This window comes from Bidens hawaiensis, unplaced genomic scaffold, assembly GCF_021521415.1.
Source record: "Bidens hawaiensis isolate Kalapana, Puna unplaced genomic scaffold, B.hawaiensis_p1.1 tig00028290_1, whole genome shotgun sequence".
NCBI lineage: Eukaryota > Viridiplantae > Streptophyta > Magnoliopsida > Asterales > Asteraceae > Bidens > Bidens hawaiensis.
This window is the reverse complement of record NW_027505116.1, coordinates 188,315-198,027: the sequence shown is the minus strand read 5'-3', so window position 1 is coordinate 198,027 and position 9,713 is coordinate 188,315.

Here is a 9,713-nt window from a genome sequence, read left to right as displayed (position 1 = left end):
ATACAACGGTATCGCACAGTAATACGTATGTGCATTACAGCGGGTTTTTTTTTTCGAGCGAAGGGTAAGAAAATATAAGAATAATGGCAAAAACAGAATTTTAAAAATATTTTTTTATTTTTAATAAAAAATAATTCTTTTAAGAGTTTTTAAGTTTTCTCTCTAAAAATGAGTTTTCTCTTGATCCTCCCTCCCTATATATATATATGTATATTGTTGAAGATTGTAAAGAAACCTAAACTTGAATATACTTTCATTTTACAAAACAATTTTTTAATCATTCACCTACACAGATTCAATCAGATTCACATCTTTAATCGGAGTCAATCGATTCACCTACATATATTCAATCGGATTTAATCAATTCACTTGTTCAATCAATTTCAATAGCTCAATCTTTTTAATGTGAGTCATTTAATCCGAATCATGTAATCTGATTCTCGTAGTTGATTTATATGTAATCCGTTGTCTTTCAATTGAAACTCTAATTTTATGATTATTATGTAACGCCATTTTTTTTACTTAGAGATATACTACAAACAAATTAAAGTATGTCATCAGTTATCCGTAAGTATTATTTAAATAAAGACATATTATCTTTAAAAACACACATTAAAATATCCAAAAAAAAAACAAGTTGATATAATACAAGATTCAATGTTTAATAGATTATTGAGTTAATGTCTTCGAATATGCTATGCTTGAGTTACTTTTATTCTTAGTGGATTGTTTTCGAAGAACTCTGGACTTTTTATTGTTTTTAAAGAGATGATGTGTTCTACATTTAGCAATACTACCTTGTGAATATCTCTATCTAATATTACTGATGGTATATTTCTCTAAACTCTTATTCTTGATTACATATAGTTATTTATTCATAAAAATTATCATCTTTAATTTTTTATTTTTTGCTATATAGGTATAGCCAATGAGAATTTAGTCTCTACGAACACAACAAATAACACAACAAAGATTGACCACAAATTGTAAGTTTCAACTTTTTAACTGGCCATGTTACTATCACTATCATATCATATTATAATATCTATATTTTTTTAAAGTTAAGCTATCTTAAAGGAAAACCGAAGGATAAGAAAAATGGTTTGTGATAACAAAAAGAAGAACCACTCCCAAATATCTTACCAATCAGCACATCATAATGCAACTTTATTGTAAGTAATTTTAAATGACCGGCTTGGATTCATGTTTAGTTCAAAATAATTGCAAGTGGTTTTATTGAAATTTAAACGATATACATTAAAATTTCCCGATACATATGTTTCGATGACTGTAAACCAAAGTCAAGTATATGTTTAGAGATTTTTAATTTATAAGCTTACTTAAAGTAGTATAATTATTTATATAATATGAACTCATTGCTATCTTATTAAGTATATAAATGCTTTTTTTTATTTTGTTTTATTATATTTTTGACCAACCCGTGTGTCATGTCACACCCCAATCTAAAGCGAAAATGTCGGGGCGTGATACGATTGCTCACAGCACAAAGATACTATCATTGAATATAAGTGACAATATCTAATTAATTATTTTATTCAAAGTATGCACACATTACTCAAATACAACAAACAATTTAAAATACACGAATATGAGTTCAAATAAAGTTTAACTTGATTATATCCTAAAGTCTTATCTACGTGTCCAAGCTTCAATCTTCCATACAAGTAACCTGCATATGCGTATAAAATGGAGTTTTGTCAACATAAAGTTGAGTGAGAATATCACCAATTTGACACAACAATAAAATAAGCATAACGTGATAAATGCGACAAATGAAATCAAACCGTAAACAAGTATGTGGACCGTTGCCAAGCGAATTGGGCAAGGATCACCAGTAGGAACACCCACAATATGATTTGATTGAATAGTAATCCCAATATACGATAGATTGAATGGTAACACAAGTAAGCAAGTAGCACGTATGTTTGATTAAATCACTCACAATAACACGTATGCATTTGTTTGAATATATAGATATATATAGTATGAAATACGGCTACGTACGCATATGTCCCCAAAACATTTAGAAAATTGAGTAAAATAGGGAAATGATAAACTCACATGATCGAATAAGCCAAACGGGAATGAATACGACAAGAAAGCGATAATCACGATCTTCGAGAATTACCGACAAGAATCCTAATTAAATAATATTTTGAATGAATTATAAAAGATGTAACGCGTATGATGAATTTAGGATTTCGATGTGATTCGAGTTACATTTATGATTGGTATGTTATGGATTGAACGACTGATTACTACGAATTATTGTTATCGTAAAAACATTATTATTAGTTGTTACTTAATTATAATGATCATTGTTTATTATATAATCGAATCTACAAATAATTAATTTAAATAAATCTGGGTTGAGATATACTATATTAATACATGTTCAAATATAAAATTTATATTTTAGAATCCTTAACGAAATTTGATGGTAAAAATATAGTTAACACTATTAATACGTCTAAATATGTTTATTATAGTTTTGTTTTAGTAATATATATATATATAAATTTATGGGCAACTTGATAAAAACGTTTGAAAATTTCAATATAAGTGTCGGGTTATAATAAAAATAATAACGGTTTAGTATTAATATGATACACACACACACATATATATATACACATACAAAAATTTGTAACGAAACCATTTAACACAAAACGCTTATTTTATGATGTAGGTTTAACAATATATTGTTTATTTAATAATTAATATTAATTATAATATATTATATATCATTAAAAACAATTTAAAACATTAAAGAAACAAAAATAAAAAATTTGCTGCTGGCCGGACTCGAACCCGCGACCTAATGGCCGGACTAGTCTTGAGCACACACACCCTAGCCAACCGGGCTAGGGTGTCAGCTGGTTATAGAATGAAAACAAATTTATAAATACAGAAACTGATAAAACCCAAATTGATTATGAACCCTAATCTGTAATCGTTCAATACGTTTAACGTTTATTTAAATTGTCTTAGGGTTTTTGTAAAGCATTCAGAGGCGAATTCAGACATATATTTGATTACCTTAATCGCTGATTATACACGGCCAATCACGAGTAAACATAGTTGGCGAAGACGATGATGAACGGAGTATCTCCAGACTTATATAACTTAATTACCCATAGGGGTTTGGTTTGAGCTAGGATTAAAGGGGTGTGGATGCGATGAATTGAATTATTATCATCTCTAGATTATATATTTGATTCTAGGTTAAAGACCGTTTGATTAATATCTCAATATAGATTTGATTTGATCTGCTTTCTTAATTAATAAAGACGGTTAGGCCGCTAATGATGAGAGAAATCACAAATATCAATCAATTCTTAGTTTAAGACAAAAATTGTGGCTCAAGCTAGCTAATCGGTTCACGGGTATTGTCAAACGGGCCATGGGTTAACGTATTTGGTAAATGGGTTATAAAGATAATAGATAGAACTTTCAATTTAACCCTTGAGGATTTGATGTGGATACAAATAGAGATTAAAACATAAGTTTAGGGTAAATATGTATATTCTTCATAGTTAAATATATATTAAGTAAATATATTAAACAAATATAATTTGTATAGAACTTCCTCGATAAACGCATCATTTTTAGTGATAAATTTCCCGAACGGGTCGGGTCATGAGTACCAAATACAGGTTTGGAAAATCCGAGATGTTACAGTCTCCCCTACTTTAGGGAATTTCGTCCCGAAATTAAAAAAAACCACAACATAATCGTTTTGAAAACAATTATACTTTTAACGAAAATATCATAACATAGAACTTATAATAACCGAAGCAGCGCTTCAAATGACAATCCGATAAGGGCACTTATATATAGGATATACCAGCGGCGTATCCACCATGTCCTTATCATCTCATTATTCGTACCGTTACCCTAGCTACCTTAGGTTCTAAATCATGACACACAATTTTACGTATTATGATTTCCATGCGAGGACTCGAATAATTATGTTGCGGACCATAATTACTCTTGCCGTCGAATGGTCCGCATAACTCGTTTCATCATGTGGGTTATAAACATTTAAAATCCTCATTTTGAAAGAAACAAACATTTTGATAAATTTAAAAATTCAAAAGGTGATAAAGGTTCGAGTTTGATTAATAAAACCATGTAATTCTTGTTATATCTTTTGATTATTAAGAGTAAGATTTAGAAATCAAAAGAAAATAGGTTTCTTGAGACAAACGCTATAACGAAATATGATGGATATGAATAAGATAATAAGATAAGAGTTCAAAAGCCTAGCAAAGTATAAAAGAAACGTCATTCATAAGATGAAACGTGCAACATAGTTCAACCAGAAAAATCACCAAACGTCACAAATAACCAAAAAGTCAACACAATGGATAAACGGAAAGATAAGATAGTGTTAAAATTGAAGTAAAGAAAGCAATAGAATCTTCAAACTCTTCATAGATCTTTAGTTACGATCGACTTGATTCCCTTGACTTGGAGAACTTGAGGTACTTGGATCCATGATGACTTGAGCAGCAGCAGTAGATGGATTTGGAATAGCTTGGATAGGTTGGACTTGAACAGCATGCATAAGTGGGGTTGGGTTGAAATGAGTTGGGTAAACTTAAGCTGGCGGGTATGGAGTTGGGTAAGGGTGAGTCATGTTGGTGATTGGAGCATGCAATGGATATGGTTGACGGGTCAGGACTTGAGAAGCAGTAAGGATGTAGTAGGGGACAGGCATAGCTTGAGCTTGATGCGCATGGATAAGTCGAGGGCACGCATTGCGAAGATGACTAGGATCTCCACAATTATAGCAAGTACGGGTTTTAGGAACACTGGGTTGAGCAGGGGGTAGTTTGAGTATCGGACGATGCACGGCAAGTGTTAGTAAGGTGACTATAACGGTTGCAATTGGTGCACAAGCGACATGGAGATTGAGGCAGGTGATGGTAGTTGCAAACAGAGCATAACGGAAAAGGTCCAGTATAGTTCTTCTTGTTAGGAGCATCTTGGTTGGAGGGTGGTGGGTTGGTTTTGTTAACAGCATAGTTGCGGTGGTTGGCCTTACGTTTGTGGTGAGAAGAATAACCAATGGGTTTGGGTTCGGCCTTAGCATCGATAGAGGAATCGGTCTTAGAGTTGGCAAGGGTTGGTTTAGCATCTTTACTAGGCAGGGTTCTATCTCTAACATGGTCATCAGACAGTGAAGTAGCAAGAGTAATAGCTTCCTCGATGGAGAGAGGGTCTCGACTAACCACAGCATCACGGAAGATCGTCGGCAATCCACGAATGTATATTCGAATACCACGAGCCAAAGGAGTCACAAGGTGAGGCACTATCAGAATAAGTTCCTTAAAACGATTCGAGTAAGTTGAAGTGTCACCACCAATTTGTTTAAGCTCCCAAAACTCCGTCTCGAGCCTTTGCAGTTCATGCTCGGGAGAAAACTCTCTCTTCATTGCATCCTTGAGTTCCTCCCAAGACATAGCAAACACTTCATCAACACCATGTAGGGCTTTATAAGAGTTCCACCAAGTGAGAGCTCGTTTTTCAAAGACACTCGTTGCGAACCTAATACGCTTATCTTCCGGACATTCGCAGTGGATAAACTTGTTCTCTATTTGTTCAAACCAGCGGAGGAGCTTAGTAGCATTCTCTTCGCCAACATAAGAAGGAGGTTTAGCACTTGTAAAGTTCTTGTAGTGGAGATTGTTTGGTGTAGCCGAAGTAGCGGATCCACTAGAGTTGATATTTTGCAATTGAGCCACGATCTCGGGTAAAGCAGTAGTGAACTCCTTAGTGATTCTAGCAGCCAGACGGCGATCATGAGGGGTCGACGAACGACGGTGAGAGCGAGAAGACATTCTACGAGGATCAACAATAAAAACGTATAAGATGACAGGTGAGTTGTAGGAATGAGTTAATATGAAATAAGGGGGATGCGTATGTATATGTGTATGTATGTATATGAATTAGTGCTCGTGAAGACTCAAGGACGAGTCGGGATTTAAAATAATATGTATGGGTTGAAGTATTTAAATAAATAAACAATGTTTATAAGATTTTTCCAAGAATAGAATAATCAAGCACATTAAACTAGTTGACCTCCCATGAGCATTCTATGACAATTTGAATGGCCCAACTAAGTAAATCAACATAAAGTTTGTGAATTGGCCTCCCATGAGCGTTCAATGGCAATTTGCTGGCCCAATTCAAATAACGAGGAATAAACAATTGAGTTGTCCAGCCCATGAGCGTGTACATGGCATTTAACTGACCCAACTAATTAACGAATTTTCAAATCAAGGGAGTTGTTCGGACCATGAGCGTTACATGGCATTTAACCGACTCAACTAAATATCGAATCAATGAATTAAATAAACTTAAAATAACCAAAAACACAATTTGGAAGTATAACCGTTTACCCGGTTATGCTTACCACGCAACTGTTTAGCCGATTACGGGTACCACTTGAAGTTATGGTTGTACGACATTTGTCATACCCCCACGCTTTAAGGTGAAGGAACAAAACAGAACACGAGAATTTTTAAGGAATTTCCCACAGTGAAAGACTATCTACTGAAAGAAAAGGTTTAGAAAAATATTTTGAATGTGAGGCTTAGCCTCAGAATTTGTGTGTGCGCAATAAAAAAACAAGACAAGTATAACAAAATAATTAATATCAGCAAGCTATAAACAATTTATTAAATAGAACATAAGGCAGTTCAGATAAGCACGTATCGGGTTCCTAACATATGTCTAGGACCATTTCTAATGACCTATTTTATAACCTTCGGCTCTGATACCAATCTGTCACACCCCAACATAAAGCGGAAATGCTGGGGGCGTGATCCGATTGCTCACGGATCGAAGATACTATCATTGAATATAAGTGACAATATCTAATTAATTATTTTATTCAAATTATGCACACATTACACAAATACAACAAACAATTTAAAATACACGAATATGAGTTCAAATAAAGTTTAACTTGATTATATCCTAAAATCTTGTCTACGTGTCCAACCTTCAATCTTCCATACAAGTAACCTGCATATGCGTATAAAATGGAGTTTTGTCAACATAAAGTTGAGTGAGAATATTACCAATTTGACACAACAATAAAATAAGCATAACGTGATAAATGCGATAAATGAAATCAAACCGTAAACAAGTATGTGTATCGTTGCCAAGCGAATCGGGCATTGATCACCAGCAAGAACACCCGCTATATGATTGATTGAATAGTAATCCCAATATACGATTGATTGAATGGTAACACAAGTAAGCAAGTAGCACGTATGTTTGATTAAATCACTCAATATATATATATATATAGTATGATATACGGCTACGTACGCATACGTCCCCAAAACGTTTAGAAAATTGAGTAAAATAGGGGAATGATAAATTAGTGTGTAATATTTTACATCGATCTAACTTCTTACTAGCACACTTGCATGTCAATTTAGATCAAAAGATTCAAAACACTATTAAAATGGCCAACAAGGTTAAAGTGATTCCTGGAATTGATCTTTTATGACATGCATAACAAGCAACAACCTAATATGTCAGAATGTTACATATTAAAGAAACCAAAACAAAATGTTAATATTCATCAAGCTTAGACTATGTGTTGTGGGGTTTAATAAATAAGGCTATAGACGTACCGAACATCTAGTGAACCAATTGGCATGAAGTTCGTTTACATTCGTTTATGTAGTAAACAAACTAACATGAACCCAAAAAATGTTCATTTTCTTAAACGAAAGAACATAAATGCATGTCTTGTTCATACATGTGCGGTCTTGGGCTAAAACCAAACCGAAGACAAAAAATTTTTGGCTTTTAGATTTTGGAACCGTTCGGTTTCAGTTTTTTCGGTTTCGGTTTTTTTGTTTTTGTTTTTGTTTCGGTTCGGTTTAGTTCTCTTTTTTCGGTTTTTGCCATTTGGGGTTGAAAATATTTGGCCGAAAGTAATTAATTTAGGTATAAATAATCTTTTTAATTGTTAACTAATAGACTATTATACATTTTGCCAAAAGTATTTGAGTGACATATTTATTAAATTCTTAATATATTACTTAAAATAAAAATTGAATAAATAAAATCTAGAAATTCAGTTCGGGTTTTTCGGGTTTTAATACATGCAAAACCAAAACCGAACCATTAGTTCGGTTGTTACAAAAACATAAAGCCAGTTTTTCAGTTTGTTTTTTCAGTTAAGTTTTTCGGGGTTTTTGGTTTCCTGCACATCCATATTCGGTAATATATCAATTCGAGAGCGCTGCCGACAGGCATTGACCCAAAACACATGGTATTTATACCTAAAACAGTGTTTTTAATACTACATTAATTAAAAATTAGTTAAGATGCAAACACGCAACAAAATTATTGAGAATTACCTGTAAAGATAGAGTAACCTTGACTGCATCATAGAATCGGTTCGCGTCCAATGTCTTATCAACAAGTAGTGATGGTAAATTTGATAGTAAAAGCACGGCCTAATAGAAAGAAAATAAAGTGTGTTAGTAGTTGGAAAATTGAGAAGTTGAATATGATAATGAAATATTTACCTCTACCACTTATGCACTACAAACTTAAATGGGGCAACCATGGTATGCGGTTGAAAATGGCCAAGTGCCTTTTGAAATGTGACGGCACCAATAATCAAGATCACCATAGTAGTTATCTAACACCTCTAGATCCAAAAAAAAAATGAATTAGAAAGAAACAAAAATAAATGCCTACCATTATAACCCTACAATATATGAAATTCCATTTATGTATCAGTGGATGTAAACAATCACTATGAAAGTTAATTACGAACTACAAACAGTTAACAGAATCCAATAGAACTCGACAGCTGCAAGAAGAATATATAGAGGACTTACATGTTCCATACCTTTTGGAAAACCAGAAGTTGAAGGAGTAACGATGAGCAGGGCAAAATTGGTACACTGCATAATAGAAGGGATAAAGGATGTCAGCGACTCAATTGACAACGGATAAATCGCAGTTCATATAAAATTCAAGTAATATATACGAACATTGAAATCCACTATCTACTGCAAATTCTAAGTAATATATAGACGATTAGACAAACATTGAAAGTATATGGAAAACTGAAGGAGTGAAACGTTGCTGTTAAAATTAAAGAACAAAACTGAATGGGCCGAATTGAAGGCTCGTAACGGATCAGCTGCAATGAATTAATATTAAAGGAACATAGAAACATGGAAACTAAACATATAAAATATAGAGACTCATCCAAGTATGAAACATATATAAATCTAAAGGAAAAAAATATAAAAATGATTATAGTATTATACTAAAAGTAAACATAGATACTCATCCAAGTATGAAGTAATATTTGTAGTATTTGTAACTAACTTGCAAGCTGAAAATATGATAATGTAAAGAAAATATGAAATGGAGTTGGCTGAATACAAATTCATTAACAATCTGCAAGCACTTCCTTACCTCTCAAGGTCTCTGTAAAGCTGCATTCCAGTTTGTTCTGGTTGATTGTTGCTTTGCTGATCACTGGAGCTGCGACAGATCACCCTAAACCTATTTAGTTTGTGAAACCTGACAGATGATTGAGGATGATGACTACCAAATACTCGGACGTTACTGGGGCTGAATTTAGACTCAGCCTGTGGAAAATTAAGCTGCTCCATTAATCTGTCAACAACTTCATGAAG